The sequence below is a fragment of the Panicum virgatum genome, chromosome 9K (genome assembly GCF_016808335.1).
Source record: "Panicum virgatum strain AP13 chromosome 9K, P.virgatum_v5, whole genome shotgun sequence".
Classification (NCBI taxonomy): Eukaryota; Viridiplantae; Streptophyta; class Magnoliopsida; order Poales; family Poaceae; genus Panicum; species Panicum virgatum.
In genome coordinates, this window is record NC_053144.1 from 19,684,358 (window position 1) to 19,702,973 (window position 18,616).

Consider the following 18,616-nt stretch of genomic DNA (forward strand, 5'->3'; position numbering starts at 1 on the left):
GATCTTTGGAACTACTGTACTGTTCAGTTTTTGTAGCATGATCTGAACTATGATAGAATAGGAACATTCCTACTAGATCCCATTGGTTGCTCCTTTCATTAGCAATGTTTTCAAATAGTGTAGTCGGACCTAGTCGCCATGGAACCGATCAGATGACTAGTCACGATTAGTCGTCGATCATGCCGATTAGTCGAGCCTAGTCGGTTCTAGTCATCTGTAATTGTCCGTTTCAATCATGAGCCTTGTATTAGTTGGCAGCAATGGAGTAAATTGTTGAAATGCTTAACTGATATCATTAAAATGCTAAACTAATATCATTAAAATACCTACACAACACTAATCAAAATACTTATGATATTCAAGAGAGTATTGAGAAGTACTGACCGATCCATTTTATATCAGATTGCTAGTTGTTTATTTTCATTGGCATGGTCCAGTATATTTGGGGGGTTTCGCGTGGTGTTTGTTTTTTGGAGATGGTCATGGAGTAGGATACTCGTGTGCTCATCCCCTGTTTGATTTTTTGCGGTCATCAACAGAGCACATGCTTGGATCATTTTGGGTAAATATCACGGCCGTGAATCGCAGGTGAGCTACCCTCATTGCTGAGATCATTTTCGAAATATGTTCCACACTATACTAAGCAACTTAAGCAATTTTTCTATTTAACACAGGCATTAACCTGATCATAGACAGGCAATAATATTCTATTAATTAGGTAAAGTACCTGAAGCGTCCCCTCATGAGAGAAGACTTAAAAGTGATACAATATCAGTCCCAGGAGGCTGATAACACTTTTATTATATCAGATGGTACATCACCGTACAACTCTACGCGGAAGTGGGCAGTGAAGCGCCACTATCGCGAGGATAACAACTAACACCCACACAACGATATTAACTACGAAGAGGGGATCATCAGAGTCTTGCGCCATGCGGAACTCCTGCGGATGACCCTATCCACAGGCAAGGTTGGGTGCAGGACGGAACCTCTACTCAACGTCTTCGGGAACGAAGTCTGGATCTTCCTCTGTAAAAATTAAGAATGGGGTGAGTACAAACATACTCAGCAAGTCCAACCACACCCACGGAGGGGTATAAATAGAATATAATGCACAGGGTAAATCAAGGATAATGCTAGGGTTTAATTTGCGGAAAACTAGTTTTTATGCAGGGGTTCATTTGAAAGAAAGGATTTTCAAAGCAAGTTTCTTGTACCGAGTAACACGTAGTATTGATTCACACATGATCCAAGCTTTAAGTTGCTACCGGACTCCTCATCCGCCGTAGCACACGGCACAACTACCATACACTTTTTCAAAACAACTCACGCCAACCCATCCATTCCCAGAAAAAACACTAGTTATGTGACCACACCGTAACTCGCCCAGTACTGTGGGCACGGCTATTCGAATAGATTTTAACTCTGCAGAGGTGTGCAACTTTACCCACAAGCGGGGTACCACAACACGATCACCTTAGTGTCGGTGCAGATCCCAACAAAGACATTACCCACCTTAGCTAGACTTGACTAGCCAACACGGGCTCCACTAAGGGGCTATTGACCTAACTCCGAGGTTTAACCAGGGCATAAGTCGCACGGAGCTTATCCCTTCTCCTTAGTCACCCGTTGGTCTCAGCTCTCCTGATAGCTATCATTCTAACTAGTGGGGTATATGCTAAGCCGTTGCTCATACAACGGTCAAGTGGTTTGCACGATAGTGGGGTTAGGCAAGATGACACACCAACTCGGTCCTTAATTGTGACGAGATGGATATCTCCCTTCCTTTCTCAACCACACAGGTTCGAGCACACCATTTGGCAAATCACACAGAAGTGCCATCCATCCCATCTAAACTCATCTTTCAAAAATTTTACATTTTTCCCTTCCCCCACACTCACACATTTTCTCTTTATAAAACAAGTTGTATCGTGTTTAAGGTCCAAAGCATTCTAGCAGCGATTAACGTCCAAACAAATCACATTCAGACATTAATCTAGGTGGTCAAGGAATGGTTATAACAAATCAAGGGGTGGCTATCCAACCATGTATTCAGCAGGCAAAACATATGCAGTTTTATAAAATAGGCCAATAGGTTGTGTTTATAAAAACTAGGACAAAGTATGCATCAAAGGGTGGGATTGAACTTGCCGTTCTCAAAGCCTTCCGGGAAGTCCTGATCGAGGTACTGTCCTTCGGGTTCGGGGTCTCGGAACTGGTCCTCGTTCACTTGCTCATAGTACTGCTCGTCGACGGGTTCTCTCTCGTTCATGCCGTGATCTACGACGCATACAAACAAGCACACAATCAAGAAAAAGAAATAAAAGTTTTATTGTTGAGCTCGAATCGGAAATAATTAAGATATGGTGATAAGAGTAATATTTTTGGGCGGTTTCCTAATGGCATAGCCAAAACTATGTTAGAATTGGCGTGGTAAAGTTTCAGATCGATCGGAGATTGTTTGGCGCATGAAATGATAGGCCGAAGAGGGGTTTAGGGTTAAATAAGGATCCAGGGGCTCATTTGTAAATAGTTTTGGAATAGAAAAGGACTTAGTTGTAATTTATAGAAATATTTGGGGCATACTAAAAGGTATAGGGGCTTATTTAGTATTAAGTTTATATGGTGGAGGGGTTTATTTGTGAATAGGAAAAATAGAAAGGTCTCTTTCGTAAAAGCACTTGAGAGGTGGGAGGGTTCTTAAGAATTAAAAGGAAAGGCAGGGGCCTAAAGGCAAAATTGCCTTTCTTCCTCCCCTTCCCCTCGCTGGAAAACAGAGGAGCGGCGCGGGGTCGCCGGCGGTGGCCCTCGCCGGCGGCCTGGACCTCGGGGGCGGCCGGGAGGAGGGGGAAAACGGGCAGGGAGGCTCGTGGGGTCGATCCCCGGCCGCAGGTCGGGCGGAGGCGGTCCGAGGTGGCCTGGCCACGACGGCCGGCGGGTGGCGGCGGCCCTGGGCCAGCATCCCGGAGGTGCGGCGGCAGTCAAGGAGAGGTGGAAAAGCACTAGGGGACCCTGTGGAGTCGATTCCCCCGCGCACCTTGGGCAGTGGTGGCTTGTGGACGGCCCTCCACGGCGGCGGGTGGCAGTGGACAGAGAAGCTCGCGGCGGCGGCGCTACAGATCTTGGAAGGGGGGGGGGGCTGGAGGTGGCGGAGATGGTTGTGGTGGCCGTGGGCGGCGTCGGGGCCTATTTGTAGGCGTGGCGAGGCGGTGGAGGCTCGGAGCCTATCTTCATGCTCTCATGTAGCTTCTTCTACTCCGTGTTCGCTCCACTGAACTCTGCAAATCCGTACTTCGGAGTTTCTTGTCCTCCTAGTGACAGTGTCCAAAATCTTGACAGGTACTTCCTGGTACCGAAGATCTGTCTGTAGATCTATCTCTTCTTCTGGCACATGCTCTTTCTCTGGTACTCTCAAACATCTCCTTAGCTGTGACACATGGAAACACCGGGTGTATATCCGACATTCCTTCTGGTAGCTCTAGTCGGTATGCTACGGCTCCGACTTTCTTCAGAACTTGGTACGGTCCAATGTACCGAGGGGCCAACTTTCCTTGTACCTGAAATCTTCGAGTTCCCCAAATAGGTGAAACTTTAAGGTAGACGAACTCTCCTGGGTTGAAACTTATTTCTCGTCTCTTCTTGTCTGCGTAGCTCTTTTGTCGAGACTGGGCGGCCTTAAGCTTTTCTCTAATCTCGGCCACTCTTTCTTCTGCTTCCTTTATGAGTGCGCGTCCGACTAGGGCAGGTTCTCCAACTTCTGACTACATTAGGGGAGTTCTGCAAGCTTTTGGTGCCCATGGCTTTATGCAAGCTTTTCCAAAACCTAGGGGTAAATTGGGTCCCTCTATCTGAAACTATTCTGCTAGGCACACCATGTAACTTTACTATATTTTCCACATAAAGCTTGGCTAGCTTTTCTCCACCGTAATTGGTCCGCACGGGTATGAAATGAACCGCTTTAGTGAGTCGGTCTACTATTACCCATATGAAGTCATGTCCTTTCTGTGTTCTATGCAATCCTACTATAAAGTCCATTCCTATCTCATCCCATTTCCAAACCGGGATGGGTAGGGGTTGCAACAATCCTGCTGGCTTCTGATGTTCGGTCTTGATCCTTTGACACGTATCACAATGGGCGACAAATCGTGCAATATCCGCCTTCATTCCTTTCCACCAATATTTTTGTTTTAAATCCATTTACATCTTGGTGGATCCTGCGTGGATGGAGTAGGCCGAGTTATGGGCTTCATCCATAATTATCTGCTGGAAGTCTCTTTCCTGGGGCACACAAATTCTATTTTTGTACCATAAAGTTCCCTCATTATCCACTCTAAAATCCAGTGCCTTATTTTCTCCGGTCTGCATTCGGATTTCCATCAAGTTCTTGTCCGAACTTTGGGCCTTTCTGATTTTATCCTCCAGAGTAGGTTGAATGCTCATCTTGCGAATGGAACCTCGAGGGACAATGTGCACATTCAATCGTGTCATTTCTTCCTGCAGATGGGCATCCTTGGGTCCATAAGATTTCCGGCTTAAGACATCGGCTACCACATTAGCTTTGTCAGGGTGGTAATGAATTTCCACATTATAATCCTTAACCAGTTCTAACCACCTTCTTTGCCTTAAATTCAAGTCTGGCTGGGTGAAAATTTACTTCAAACTCTTACGGTCGGTGTAGATCTCACACTTATTTCCAATTAGATAATGCCTCCAAATCTTGAGGGCATCTACTACGGCTACAAACTCCAGATCATGTGTTGGGTAATTCTGCTCATGAGGCCTGAGCTGTCGGGAAGCATAAGCTACTACCTTCCCGACTTGCATGAGGACACATCCTAATCCTTGTCGGGATGCATCACAATAAATGACAAAATCCCGATGAATATCCGGTAGGGTCAACACGGGGGCGGTTGTCAAATTACTCTTCAATTCTTGAAAACTTCTTTCACATGACTCTATCCAGGTGAATTTCTTATCCTTCTTGAGCAGCTCTATCATGGGACGGGCTATCTTGGAAAATCCTTCGATGAACCTCCGATAATACCTAGCTAGTCCAAGAAAGCTTATGATTTCACTAACATTGGTCGGTTGCTGCCAGTTGGAAACTACCTCGACCTTCTCGGGGTCCACTGCTACTCCTTCTGCGGTCAGAATATGACCAAGAAAAGCAACTTTTTCAAGCCAGAATTCACACTTACTAAATTTGGCATAAAGCTTATGTACTCTCATCTTTTCCAATACTACCCGCAGATGTTGCTCGTGTTCCTGGACACTCTTGGAGTAAATAAGTATGTCGTCGATAAAGACTACGACAAACTTATCTAACTCGTCCATAAACACCTTGTTCATGAGATTCATAAAATAAGCAGGTGCATTGGTGAGTCCAAAAGACATCACCGTAAACTCAAACTGCCCGTAACGGGTGACGAAAGCTGTCTTTGGGATGTCGCTTTCTCTAATCTTGAGCTGAAAATATCCTGACCTCAGATCAATCTTGGAGAATTACTTGGCTCCTTTTAGTTGATCGAAAAGATCGTCAATCCTGGGGAGGGGGTACTTGTTCTTGATGGTAACTTCATTCAGTGCCCGGTAATCTACACACAACCTCATACTCCCATCTTTATTCTTGACAAATAGGACTGGGGCTCCCCAAGGCGACGAGCTTGGTCTGATGAAGCCAATTCGTTGTAGTTCTTCCAGTTGCTTCTTTAATTCTGCCAATTCAGAGGCTGCCATCCTATAGGGTCTCTTGGTTATAGGAGAGGTTCCAGGGACAAGGTCGATGACAAACTCTATATCCCTATCTGTTGGCATTTCGGGAAATTCTTCAGGAAAAACATCCGGGTATTCGTTTACTACCGGGACTTCTTCCAAGGACTTGGCTTCCATGCTAAACACCATTGGGTCAGATCCACTTCCCCGGGTATGGCAGGTCACTCGTACTCCTTCTGGGTTCTTTAGGCGTACCACCTTGTCAGTACAACATATGAGACCATTGTGTCGGCTTAACCAGTCCATTCTAAGGATCACGTCTATTCCTTTAGACTTAAGTACTACTAGGTCTGCTAGAAATTCTACCCCACTTAAATTGATCCTTACCCGTAGACAACCTAGTTGACACTTGATGTCACATCCAGGTGTCCGGGTCAATAGGGGTGTTTTTATTAGTACTGTAGGTATATTGTGTTTTTCCACAAAACTTGAGGATATGAACGAGTGTGATGCTCCAGAATCAAATAGTATTGTTGCAAGAGTTGAGCTGACTAGGTACTCACCGAGTACTACGCCATGAGCTCTTTGAGCCTCCTGCGCATTGATGTGGTTGACGCGGGCTCGTCCAAATGACTGCTGGGGCTGCCTCATCTGCTGACTATTGTTGTTGGTGTTATTGTTGTTGCGGATGGGCACTCGGTTGGCACCTGACAGAACTGGCCTTGGTCCATTCACTGAGTTGGAGAAGGCTGAGGTTGCCGGCTTGTTGTTGGCATATGGGCAGTTAGCAATGAAATGCCCTGTCTCTCGGCAGTTGAAACAGGCCCTAGCATTGCTGTTGTTGGTGGTGACTTGGCTAGCATTGCTCTGCGGGGCCTTCGGGGTGTTCTGGCTTCTGAACTGTGTGTTAGGAACCTGGGAGCCTATCACCTGAGACTGGGTCCTATATTGCATTGGGATCTGAGATATTGGTGCAGGATAGCTGAAGCTTCTTGGTTTCTGAAAGCGGTCCTGCTGGCGGGCCTTGCTTTCCATAAACTTGCACTTGTTATCCTTTCTTTCTTCCGCTTTGGTCCTTTCCGTGAGAATAGCCTTGTTCATCAGAGTATTAAAGTCGGGGGTATATCTGAGGGGTAAGCAAGGTTCGGAGTTCTGGGGTCAGTCCCTTCTTTAACATGTCCTGCTTCTTTTCATCACTGTCCACTTCCTCTGGTGCATATCGGGCCAGCTCCATGAACTGGTGGGTGTACTCTTCTACTGACATGCTTCCTTGCTGCAGTGCACGAAACTCATCCGCTTTGCGCTTCATGGTGGACGAGGGGATATGATAGCGGCGGAACTCCTTCCCAAACTCCTTCCAAGTGATAGTGGAGGCGTCTTCGGCAGCGGCACAGTAATTCTCCCACCAGGCTAAGGCAGTCTCGATGAGTTGGTGGGCTGCCAGAAGAACTTTGTCTCGATCCTGGCATTCGAACGGCTCGAACTTCCTCTGGATCACCCGCAGCCAGTCGTCTGCATCAAAGGAGTTGCTGGATCCGGCAAAGGTGGGCAGCTTGGTCCTCAGAAAGGCTGTCAGCTTGTCATTCATGGTCTGCTCTTGAGGCCGCTTGTTGAAGAGGGTATTGGCCAGTGTTTCCAGTATGAGGGTCTGGTTGTGTATTATCTGTGCCAGGTCCCCGAGGGGTGGTGGTGGTGGCAGTGGCACTTCTTGATTTTCTCCTCTGTTCTGGCTCACTTCCTGTTCCTCCTGAGGAGGGTTCTGTCCATTTGGCTGTACTCCTGCATCAGCGGCTGCAGGGGTCCGGTTGCGGGAGGCCCTCGTACCGCTTCGGGAAGCCATATGTGGATTGAGTAGAGTTTTTGTGATATTGGGATTAAGATTATGTGATGTTTAAGTTATTTAATTCGTATTTTTGAAAAGACAGAATCTACCTTCCGTTGGAAAGCACACAAACTAACAACAAGCACACAAACATAGCAAACAACAAGCACAAACGACTTTATTACTGCAAGGGAGGGTACAACACGGGGGCAAGACCAAAACGCGTACTATACGTCCGTGTACAAGGTCACACTTAAGGGTACAACTTAAGCCAAAGGGGGCTAGGGTGGCTTCGGGGTATGCTACTCGCGGGGCGAGCCTTCTTCGGAGTGGGCTTCCAGGGGAACGAGCAGTCCTTGCTCACCGCTCTCTAGGTTTCCGTTTTCCCGGGGTTGCACAACAGCTTCTCCTTCAACGGCGGCAGTAGACCCTTTGGGGTTCTTGGGTGGAGCTTGTGGGGTTCTCAAGAGTGGTCCCTATCCTATGACGGGCGTTCCGAGTAGAACATGATCTTCCCCAATTGCCGGGACTGGCGTTCCACTTCTAGTCCATTCTTGCATACGCCGGTCCCAGGCCTGCCTGAGGCTCTCCTGAGCAACCGCTTCGCTGCTGACCGCGGCTGCGGCTCTTGCCTCAGCTTGGGCTGCCCTGATCTGTTGCAGTCATACCGCGAGCTCTGCTTGCTCGGCTCGATGAGTATGCTCCCTCACGATGCTGGCTTGCTCGTCAAAGAGCTGATCCAGGGAGGCTAGGTAGGTAGCCACTTGGTACAAGTGGTCTTCTTCATGGTGGCGCCATTCCAGGCTTCTCATACGAGCTTCCCAATCTAGGGTCCTGATGGTCGGAAGAAAGAATCTCATTGGTGTGGGGCTAGGTGTTCTTCAAAAATCTGGCACAGATAACGGAGTGCCTTCCTGATGGCCAAGGGATAGGTGTCTTGGTGCCTAAATCCTGTGGCAGTCACTCGCCATGGCTGGATGTCGGGGTAGCGGTCGCTTCTGGCGATGACCAGGATCACCCTGCAGCGGAGGGTTCCATGGTGCTCGTACTCTCTGCTGTAGTACCTTGGGCGTTCCATAACGCCAAGGCTTTCCAGGGCGTTGATCAAAAGGCTGGGGAAGCCAGGTGCAGCTTGGCAATTGCCCTGGGTCCATCCTTCCTCAGCCATCTGAAAACAAAGATATGGTGAACAAATTTTTCACAAGTATTTGGATACAAAGGTGACAGATGATACTTATTATTACAACATGTAGGGGTACAGTTTCCATTGATACATGATTATTAGGATAGGGTTCTAGCTTGAACTGCTACTCCTATCATGGGGACTCGTCCTCGATCCGGATATGGCGCTTCTTTGGTGGAAGACACTGATCCATCACATCATCTTCGGTCTGAGTACCTCTATCCCAATGGGTTTCTTCGGGTTCTTCCTCTATCCACCCACCTATTCCTCTGCGAGCCTCGTATTCTTGCAATTGGGCTTGGAGAGCGGCTAGGGAATACTCGGCACGTGCGGCTCTTGTCCGTTGTTCCTCCAGTTCTTGGGTTGCCTTTTCTGCCCTGTGGATTTGGTGCTTCAGTTGTGCCGCCTGTTCGTGGTAAAGTTCATCCAGGCCGATGAGGTAGATGGACAGGTGGGAGACCGTATCTTCTAGGTCTTCTTCTTCTCTTCCAAGTCCTCTCATTCGGGCAATCCATGAGCGTCCTCTTCCTTCAGTAGGCGGGAAAAATCCCATAGGAGTCCGCTGAAGATGATACTTGTAGACAACACGCAGATGTCGCAAAGCTTTCCAGGCGGCTTTTCGGTAGGTGTCAGGGAAGCGAAAGCCTGTGGTAGAGATGAACTAGGGGTCCACGTCAGGGTAGCGGGTGCTCTTTCCCACTTAGATCATCAGGTCGCATCGAAGAGTGCCCCTGGAGTCATACTCCTGGTAGACATACTCTGGTGGGTCCACAACTCCGACGCGTTCCAGGCTGAGTATCAATAACTTAGGAAGGCCGGGCTCTGCGTGGCAGATTCCGCCCCTCCATCAATTGTCAGCCATCTAGAACAGGGCAAGAATCAGTGGTGAGTGTTTTTGTGAAAGAAGGATTAAGAAAGGAAAAGCCCTAATGTGGAAAGACTCGAAAACGGGGTCTCGGTCCTAGGGTCACGTCCTACGGCCAACCTAGGGCTCTGATACCACCTGAAGCATCCCCTCATCAATCCCAGGAGGCTGATAATACTTTTATTACATCAGATGGTACATCACCGTACAACTCTACGCGGAAGTGGGCAGTGAAATGCCACTATCGCGAGGATAAAAACTAACGCCCACACAACGATATTAACTACGAAGAGGGGGTCATCAGAGTCTTGCGACATACGGAACTCCTGCGGGTGACCCTATCCACAGGCAAGGTTGAGCGCAGGACGGGACCTCTACTCAACATCTTCGGGAACGAAATCTGGATCTTCCTCTGTAAAAATTAAGAATGGGGTGAGTACAAACGTACTCAGCAAGTCCAACCACACCCACGGAGGGGTATAAATAGAATATAATGCACAGGGTAAATCAAGGATAAGGCTAGGGTTTAATTTGCGAAAAGCTAGTTTTTATGCAGGGGTTCATTTGAAAGAAAGGATTTTCAAAGCAAGTTTCTTGTACCGAGTAACACGTAGTGTTGATCCACACAGGATTCAAGTTTTAAGTTGCTACCGGACTCCTCATCCACCGTAGCACACGGCACAACTGCCGGACACTTTTCCAAAACAACTCACGCCAACTCATCCATTCCCAGAAGAAACACTAGTTATGTGACCACACCGTAACTCGCCCAGTACCGTGGGTACGGCTATTCGAATAGATTTTAACTCTGCAGAGTTGTGCAACTTTACCCACAAGCGGGGTACCACAACACGATTGTCGGTGTCCCGACCCGGGGGCCGGATCCCAACTAGTGAATGCCGCGTGTTCCCTCGTCCCAGATGATGATGCAAGAGACAACACAGTAACGCACGATTTATCCTAGTTCCGGCCGCGGGGCCGTATGTCCAGCAAAGGGGGTGTGCGAGGGCACTGTATTATCTTGCACCCGGTGTACTTGTAGTAGGGGGTACAAGCAAGGCGAGAGAGGGAGGAAGGCTCCCAGGTCTCTGCTAGAAGAGGGGTTGAAGGTGGCGAATAGGGATGCCGGAGCATAAGCGATGATGGATCTCGTCTGGAAGCGTCTCGGCGTCCCATCTAAAGGAAGCCCGCCTCCTCCTTTTATAGTCACAAGGAGGGGCGACGCACATGAGTGGGGGCGTGGAAGTCGTCGTTTCCCCCGAATCGTGGGGTACAGTGGGCGGATACTGTAGAAAGTACTCTGTGGGGCATGGCGACCGGCGAGGCGGTCGTCATGGATATCGTCCTTCATCCCACGGAGATCGCGCCGGTGTCCTGCCAGCTCCTGTAGACGGCGTGGCTGTCGCTGTAGGGCGTACTCCAGCGGTGGCATTCTGCGGGCCTCGCAGGTCAAAGTCTTGCGTGCTCCAGCGGCGGCGGGGCATGCGGTGGTCCCGGACCCCTTGGTCGGAGTACTAGTGTGCACATTAGGAGGTCCGAAAGGCACGTGGAAGTCTCAGACCCCTCGAGGGGGGTCCGGGGCTCTGGCTGTGGTGACGGGCGTCCCTCTTCGAGGGGTCCGCGGCGACACCGGACCTCCTCCCCAGCGGAAGATGGGCCCAGGGCCATACGCATGATGAGGTGGAGTCCGGTCAACCGGAGTTGGCAGAATAGTAACGTGGACTGCTGAGCGCGTCTTGTCCCACGTCGCAGGTTCCACAGTGCCGCCACAGCGTCCGGGATAGCGGAGTAGTGACCAGAGGCGATGGATGGGACTCCTGTCACAGGTACTGTGGGAATGGCGGCCTGACGCCGCCTGTCCTGAGCACTGTGGAAGAGTGATGGGGATTCAATGCCTCCATACGGCGAGCGGTTGGGAAGCGGGGCCTTTTGTCCCTTGTGCCGAGGGGTGGCCTCGAGCGAGGCGGAGATGACTTACCCGCTCGAGGGTAGATTCGCTACCCTCGACCGAGGCGGAGATGCAGGGCGCAGTCGAGGGGTCTCGACGGGGACCCTCGAGCGAGGCGGAGATCGTCCCGCGGGTTCGAGGGGGATGCGAATGAGCCGCGTGCTGGGCTTCTTTGAGTCCTTTCCTTTCTCTTTAGATAGGAAGGAGGCCGTGGGCCTTCGTGGGCCCAGTCGCTTAACATGTGTTTGCTTTTTTCAGGGTGATCTTAGTACCCCGATTAGGGTGTCCCTAATCGTTGTACCCGACAGTAGCCCCCGAGGCTTTGGTCGAGTCAAAGGATTCGTCCAAAGAGTGGTTTCGGCAATTTCCCCCTTGACGTGATCAGTCAATGCCGCGCACTCGCCAGACGCACCTGAGCGCCAGCCCGGCGGATGTGACAGCACGCAGGTTGGGGTAGTGCGCCCGTGGGGGGAGTACTTCGAGGCGCGCGCCTCTTTGTTTGTTTGTTTCAAGGACAAGATGTGTCCGCACGCTGAGTGGGGTCATGGTGACGACGGCGCCTGATGCTCAGCAGCTGGCGCTTTCGTCGCACTATCCCGCACTCAGGGCCTTGGCCCTGCCTTCCCTGGTTGCCTGGTGGCGCTCCATTCGAGGGCGGGCGGCCTGAGCCGATGCTGCACCGCTTAGCGTTCAGGGGCTCAGCTCCGCTTTATTTCGTTCGGGTGCGTCTCGGCGTGGTAACCGAGGGCATCCTTTGCTCGTGGATTGCCGCACCGTCACGGGCGATCCAAGCCTCCGCTCTTTGACAAGGTTGAAGCTTGGTGCCCGGCGCAGCTATAAATAGGGGTCGTGGGGCTCCCTTTTTTCTCCAACCTCCCACCCCTTTCTTCCAGCATCGCCTAAATCTTGTAATGTTTTCCTTTGCCTTTCGTGACCGGCCCCCAGATGGGTTGGCCTGGCTTTTTTTGGCTTTGGCGCTAGAAGAATGCTTGCGAGCGGTGGGGGAAGACCGGAGTGGGCGTGCGCACCATCCCTCAGCTTAAGTGGGATCAGTAGAAGAGCATTGGGCCCGTTGGGTCCTACTCCTACGATGTCCCCTATCCAGAAGGGGGATGGAGACGCCTGCCCGTGGCGCTGGCACCATGTCTGGCGGCTGTTTTTCGCATCGTCCCCCCCGGCAACAAGGTTGCTCTCGGGGAGACGGTTCGGAGGGCGCTGTCCGCCAGCTCGACCCCCCGCGTGGTCTTCGGTGGAGGAGACGCTAGAAGAAGGCTTGCGAGGAGAGCATTTCGCTGGACCCGTGCGGCCTGGGGGCTGCTCCTCGCATCCCTAGCAGCCTGGCCGTTGCGTCAGCCAGGGGCTCGGTGCCTTTCTTCATCACTCGTTCCTCCCCAAGACAGGGAAAATTGCCACGTAGGTGGCAATGTGTTTGTATCTTTCGACGGCTTCGCGCCGGTAACCCTTTGTAATCTTTATTTGCATTTGAGCAATGAAGTCCCCTTTCTCCTCTACGGGGAGGATGACCGAGGGTATAGGGGTGTACAGAGAGTTACGACCCTCAAATATGCATGAAGTCTCCTTCACGGGGGCGCGTCAGCGCAGCCGCGGGTGTAGCCCCCGAGGCCTTGGAGGAGAGTTTGTGCTTGTCCAAGGGCTATAAACGTTGTCCCACTGGGTTGCCTCACTGGGGTGGCCGTCCAGCGTCTTTTTCCAGCCGGCAACAACACTTTTTCAGCCGCCCTCGCATTCTTCGTGCTGGTACAGCGACCCGGCATTCAGCTTAATCATCAGGGGAGCATACGTTAATAGCGGGGGGTTTGGTTATACACGTGGAGCTTCATAATTGACGGTCGTCGACTTATTCGAGGGTGCGGTTTGAACCGTGGTGTGCGAGAAGCCCCCGAGCCTAGGCCCGTGTGAAGACGTTCAGGGGAACCCTCGACTTTGTTTACGACCCTCGTCGCCCTTCCGCAGGGAGGAGGGGTGAAGCGCACCATGCTACCCATGCTCGGGCCGCGAGCTTTGGCTGTTTCGGTGAGCTGTTAGCGGGTTGTTCAAGCAAACGTCCGTGCCCCGTTCGATAAGGGTCGGCTCGTGGTTCATGGACACGTCTCATAAAGCGCTCGTGAGGGTTCGCTAGGCGGGGCTCAGACCCATTCGATAGGGTCCGAGGGCTCGATGCTCTCCCTCGATGGGATCCCCCTTCTAGGCACCCTCGACTGGCCTTGAACACTGCGTAGGATGTCTCAAACTCCGCGTTCGAGGGTGGCTTGTACGGCACATCCCTGCAGTCCCTGACTCTGGTGAACTGGGGCGCCTGTCGAACCTCCGAAGGGCCAGGCTTCAAACCCCTGATCAGTAAGGCCTCGAAATGTGATTCCTTCGAGGGTAAAGGGACCCCTGAAGGAATATTCCATCTTGATTCGTGTGGTGCGGTGCGGGCGCGCCTTTTCAAGCGGCAGCCTCGGGTAGATGAAGCGGCGTGGGCGGCGGCTGACGGATGGGATAGTGCAACAGTCGCGCCGTGCCCGCCGGTTACCGTGCCGCAGTTATTCCTGCGTGTGCGCGTGGGAGACTCCGCGGTCGCGGGGCCCAGCCATCAGCGACAGCGAAATTTACCGCATTCAATGCGGCAGATTCGGGCTGAGGTGGCGGACCCGCCCATCGTGGTGAATAAAAACGAAGAGAAGGGGGATGTTTGGGCTCACCTGGCTGTTTGCCTTCATCTCACTTTGCCTTCTCCGCCTCCCCTGCATCCTGAGCCCGCAGCCAAGAGCGAGAGGGAGGAAGAAGAAGGCGAGGAAGAGAGAGAGAGAGAGAGCACCTTAGCCATCCTGGAGCGTTCATTCCCCCGTCCGCCCTTGACTCGGAGAGATGTTGGACATCCAGGAGCCATTGCCGTGGGGGAAATCCTCCGCCACCGTGGCGGTTCTGGAGCAGTTGGTCGCCGACCGGCTGCTGCCGCGGATCACCGACTCGGGGGCACCGGCGTGGATTTCCCTGCATCCGGACGAGACCGAGCCGAAGCCCCCACAAGGCTACGTCGTGACCTTCGTGCGCCTTCACGAGCGAGGCTTCGGCATCCCCGTCAGCAGGTTCATGCGGGCGCTGTGCGATTATTATGGAGCGGAGCTGCACAACTTCAGCCCCAACTCCATCTCGCAGGCGGCGGTCTTCGTCGCCGTCTGCGAGGGGTACCTCAGGATAGAAGTGCACTGGGATCTCTGGATCCACCTGTTCCGCGGCGAGCTTTTCATCGAGAGCGGGCGGGGCCAACCGATGCGGTTCGCGCGCGCTGGCGGCCTGACGTTCCACGTGCGTCACTCCCGGAGGAACCTCTACATCCACAGCAAGATGACGACAAACAACGCCGGGTGGAGCCGAGGGTGGTTCTATCTTCGGATTTACAGCGGCGCGCTCTCGGCATTCACCAACAGGGTGCTTCGGGAGCGGCCACCGAAGTGGGATTGGGGGGTGTCACCTCCAGCACAACAAGACAAGCTCGAAGACCTCACCGACGCGCTGGCGCATCTGGCGAGGAAGGGGTTGACGGCAGCGGCTGTCATCGCAAACTTCCACCGGCAGAGGGTGATCCCTCTCGTGGAAAGGGCCCTGCCGATCTTCCAGCTCACCCCCGGGAGCCAGGTGGAGGGCTCGAGGACATCGTTCAAGCTGCTCTCCCGCACCACCGCCGCCCGGTGGGCAAAGTACGCGGTGGCGAAGTCCCCCCAAAATCCCGAGGATCTTTGGAGGATCAAGATGCGCCCCGATAGGGGTACATTTCTCTGGTAAGTTTTGACTTCGAATCCGGTGTGTGTTGTGTAGCCCCCTCTTCCTGACTCCATCTCGGTCGTGCTTTGCAGGGGTTGAGGTGCGGCACCTCGAAGCCCCCGGTCCCGGAACAACGCCTGATCAACTGCCTCCACGCGGAGAAGATGAAAAGGCGGAAGGACGCGGTGGAGGCAAAGGTCGAGAGGAAGTGGAAGAGGAAGGCGAAGCACGACAAGGCGTGCAAGCTCGCTCGCGCGGAGGGGAAGCCGCAGCCCGCCACGCCCGAGTCCTCGGAGGAGGACGAGGAGGAGACCTCGGATGCCGAGGACCACACTCTGGGGTGCGACGGGGCGGCATCGGCTGCGAGCCCCCCGCCGAGCTACCAGTGGGATGCCGACGAGGGGGCGCCGGCAGTGGCAGAAGAGACAAGGGTCGTGGCGGAGCCATCAGCGGGCCAATCCCTCGAGGGTGTGGAGTGGGAGTCGTCGCCTCCGGCAGCTGGTGAGGAGACGCCCGCGTCCCAGGTGCTCATCCGCGGCGACGAGGCTGCGGCGGGCGCGGAGTCGTCCGCACTGGCAGCCTCGAGTCACCAGGCCGACACGAGGGGGCGCCCTCGGGGCAGTCTTCGAGGGGCGGCACGGTGCCTCGGGCCCGAAGAAGCGCCACGAGGAAGCAGAGCATGAGTGCTCGATCCGGGTAAGTAAACTTGGGTTTCGTTTTTGTTGCGTGTTTGGTGGATTTCTCGATCCTGTTGTCCTCAACTCGTGTTCCTTGATTTCCAGCCCTGGGGCCGTCGCCAAGGATGCGGTGCAGCTTGCCCCGGCTAAGGCCCTCAAGACCGGGGCACGCAGCACGCCGCACACGGCGCCGCAGCCCCTGCCCGCCGTGGACCTCATGGCGGAGGGGGCGAAGCTGCGGGCGGCCGTGGCTCGAGGGGCCCAGGCGGCCCAGCAAGCCCGAGCACAGGAGGAGGGCGATTTCAGCTGAAGCGGCGCTGAAGCAGCCGCTCAGGCTGACGACACCGAGGAGACCGGCCGGGGCGGTGCGGATGGCGCCGCCCAGCCGGACGTTGAAGTTGAGGCCGGTCAGGGCGACGCGGCCTGCGCCGCCCGACTGGTTGCTGGAGGAGAAGCTGGTGGGGTCGCGCAGGAGCGCCTCGCCGACCAAGTGGACGAGGAGACCCTCGTGCTCGAGCCCCTGATGGCTGAGGGCGAGGGTGTCACAGAGGAAGAGACGGCGCAAGGGGCGCTCGTGGTGGAAGGAGCCCCCGTCTCGGAGCCCCCCGAGGCCCGAGACGAGGGTATCGTCGCGGTAGTGCCCGTGCCGACGGTGCAAGGGAGCGTGGCGGCGGTGGTGGAGCTGCCGGACAGCAGCAAGGAGTACGGGGACTCGATGGACATCGACCCCGCTGCTGCGGCAAGCGCCGCCGCGCACATCGCCGAGTTCGCGTCGGCCAGCGCAGACGTGCTCGAGGCGGGGACGTCCGAGGGGCGTCATCTTGGGGCGATCGTCCCGTCCGGGATCCCCTCGGAGTTCCTCTGCAAGGAACAAGAGGAGGAGGAGGCCTGGAACGCGCTGCTTGGCGTCGGCCGCGATATCCTACAGGCTCTCGACCGCGCGTTCCAGCTCCATCAGGGGGCGGATTACCAGGTCAGCCAGGTAAATGTTTTCCCCTGAAAATTGCTCGGATTCGATTTTTCCTTAACATGTTTCTACCCACGCCTTCCCACCTACAGCGGCTAAGGGACATCTCACGTGAAAAGAGCGCCGAGATGACCCGGTTGTACTCCCAGATGAGCTAGCTCGGGCAGCTCAACGCCGAGCTGGTGCTCAAGAACATCGATGCCAACACGAAAATGGCGGATCTGGGAGCGCGTCAGCAGGCGCTGGAGGAGGAACTGGCACGGGTTACCTGTGAGCGGGACGTTCAGAGGGCGGCAGCGGAGCAGAAGGCTCGGGAAGCTGAGGCGCAAGCTGCCGAGATGCAACGCCTCCGGATGGCGCTCGAGGAGAAGGCTCGGGAAGACGAGGCGCAGAGCGCCGAGCAACAGCGCCTCGGGACATCGCTCGAGCAGCAAAAGACCGAGCTCCTCCACAAGGAGGTGGCCATAGCTGCGCTCACCGGGACCCTCCGGGAAATGGGCGAGGCCCTCGAGGGGAAGGAGGTGGCCCTCCAGAACGTGGGGACCGCCCTTTGGGAGAAGGAGGCCTCCTTGTCCTCGCTCGAAGAGGCCGCCCGAGCCCAGAGGGAGGAGGCACAGAGGAACATCACAGGTGATTACCTTCGAGTTTTCGTCAATTTGTTTCCTTTCATAGCTTACATTGTTTTCCTTTGCCTAGAGCTGAGGCAGAAGTTGGCAGACGAGTCCGCGGTGAAGGAAGCAGTCCACACGGCACTCACGGCGGCGCAAATGGAGTTTACTGAGCTGGAGCAAACCGCCGTGAGCGTGTGTCAAGAGCTCGAGGGGGAGGGTGCTGTCTCGAGCAGTTCGGTGATCAGCCGCCTGCATGCGCTAGGCGGTTGGATCGCCGAACACGCCAAGAGCACCTTCCGCCTCGGTGTCCTGCGGGCTCTCGCCGTGGCCTCGACACACTACCTCATGGATCTCCAGAGGGTGTCGTCGGGGTACGTCGTTCCCGATGACGCCGACGCGGACGCCACATCGGCCATTATGGACGAAGCCGATGCAGCCGCAGAGGAGTTCGCCACCGTACTTGCTGAGAAGCTCGAAGCCGACATCCCTCCCATTGCTGAATTCGACGTCCCTGAAGACCCGCAAGGGGGGGATGGTAGCCTGTAGGAAATCTGGGCCTCAAAGCCCGTGTAATAGATTAGTGAATATATCATAGTCGCGCTTTGTAATCGCATCCTATGAATATAAGAGATTTATTTTCGTTAAATTGACTGTGTGGCCCATCGAGGCCTTGTGCGTTCGAGCCTATGTTTCTTTACTTTATTTCTGTGTTCTCGTATGCGACTTAGATAAATATCTGCGAGGAATTTCGCGTTCATAAGCAACGTAGTCGTAGGGTGGTGAGGGGGGGTGCCGTATCCCGGAGGCGTAGGCGGCCCCACGACTCGGCCGGCCCCGTACCGTAGTTGCTTACGCCTCGCGTCCATTTTTTCCAAGGATACGAGAAGCTTAGAGGCGAGACGAAAATATTTCGAAAAACATTGGCGACTTTTTGGGGACTTTCGGGGGTTCCCCCCGTAGTAGCCCCCGAGGGAGGCTTGGCTTTGCCGAGGGTAAAGCCGAGCGTACCACAGTGTTAGTGCGCATCCGAGCCTTTGAGGGTCCGGAAGGTTACTAAAAA

The 18,616-nt window shown here is 53.9% G+C and overlaps 1 long non-coding RNA gene across 1 annotated transcript in view; it reads left to right on the top strand.

Annotated features, from left to right (window-relative positions):
• Positions 1-366: 366 nt before the first annotated feature.
• Positions 367-18,616, top strand: part of LOC120650628 — a 38,637-nt gene continuing 20,387 nt past the window's right edge. The window contains exons 1-2 of the long non-coding RNA XR_005665728.1: positions 367-718; positions 15,493-15,498. This is a non-coding gene — a long non-coding RNA (uncharacterized LOC120650628). The remainder of the gene's footprint in view (positions 719-15,492; positions 15,499-18,616) is intronic.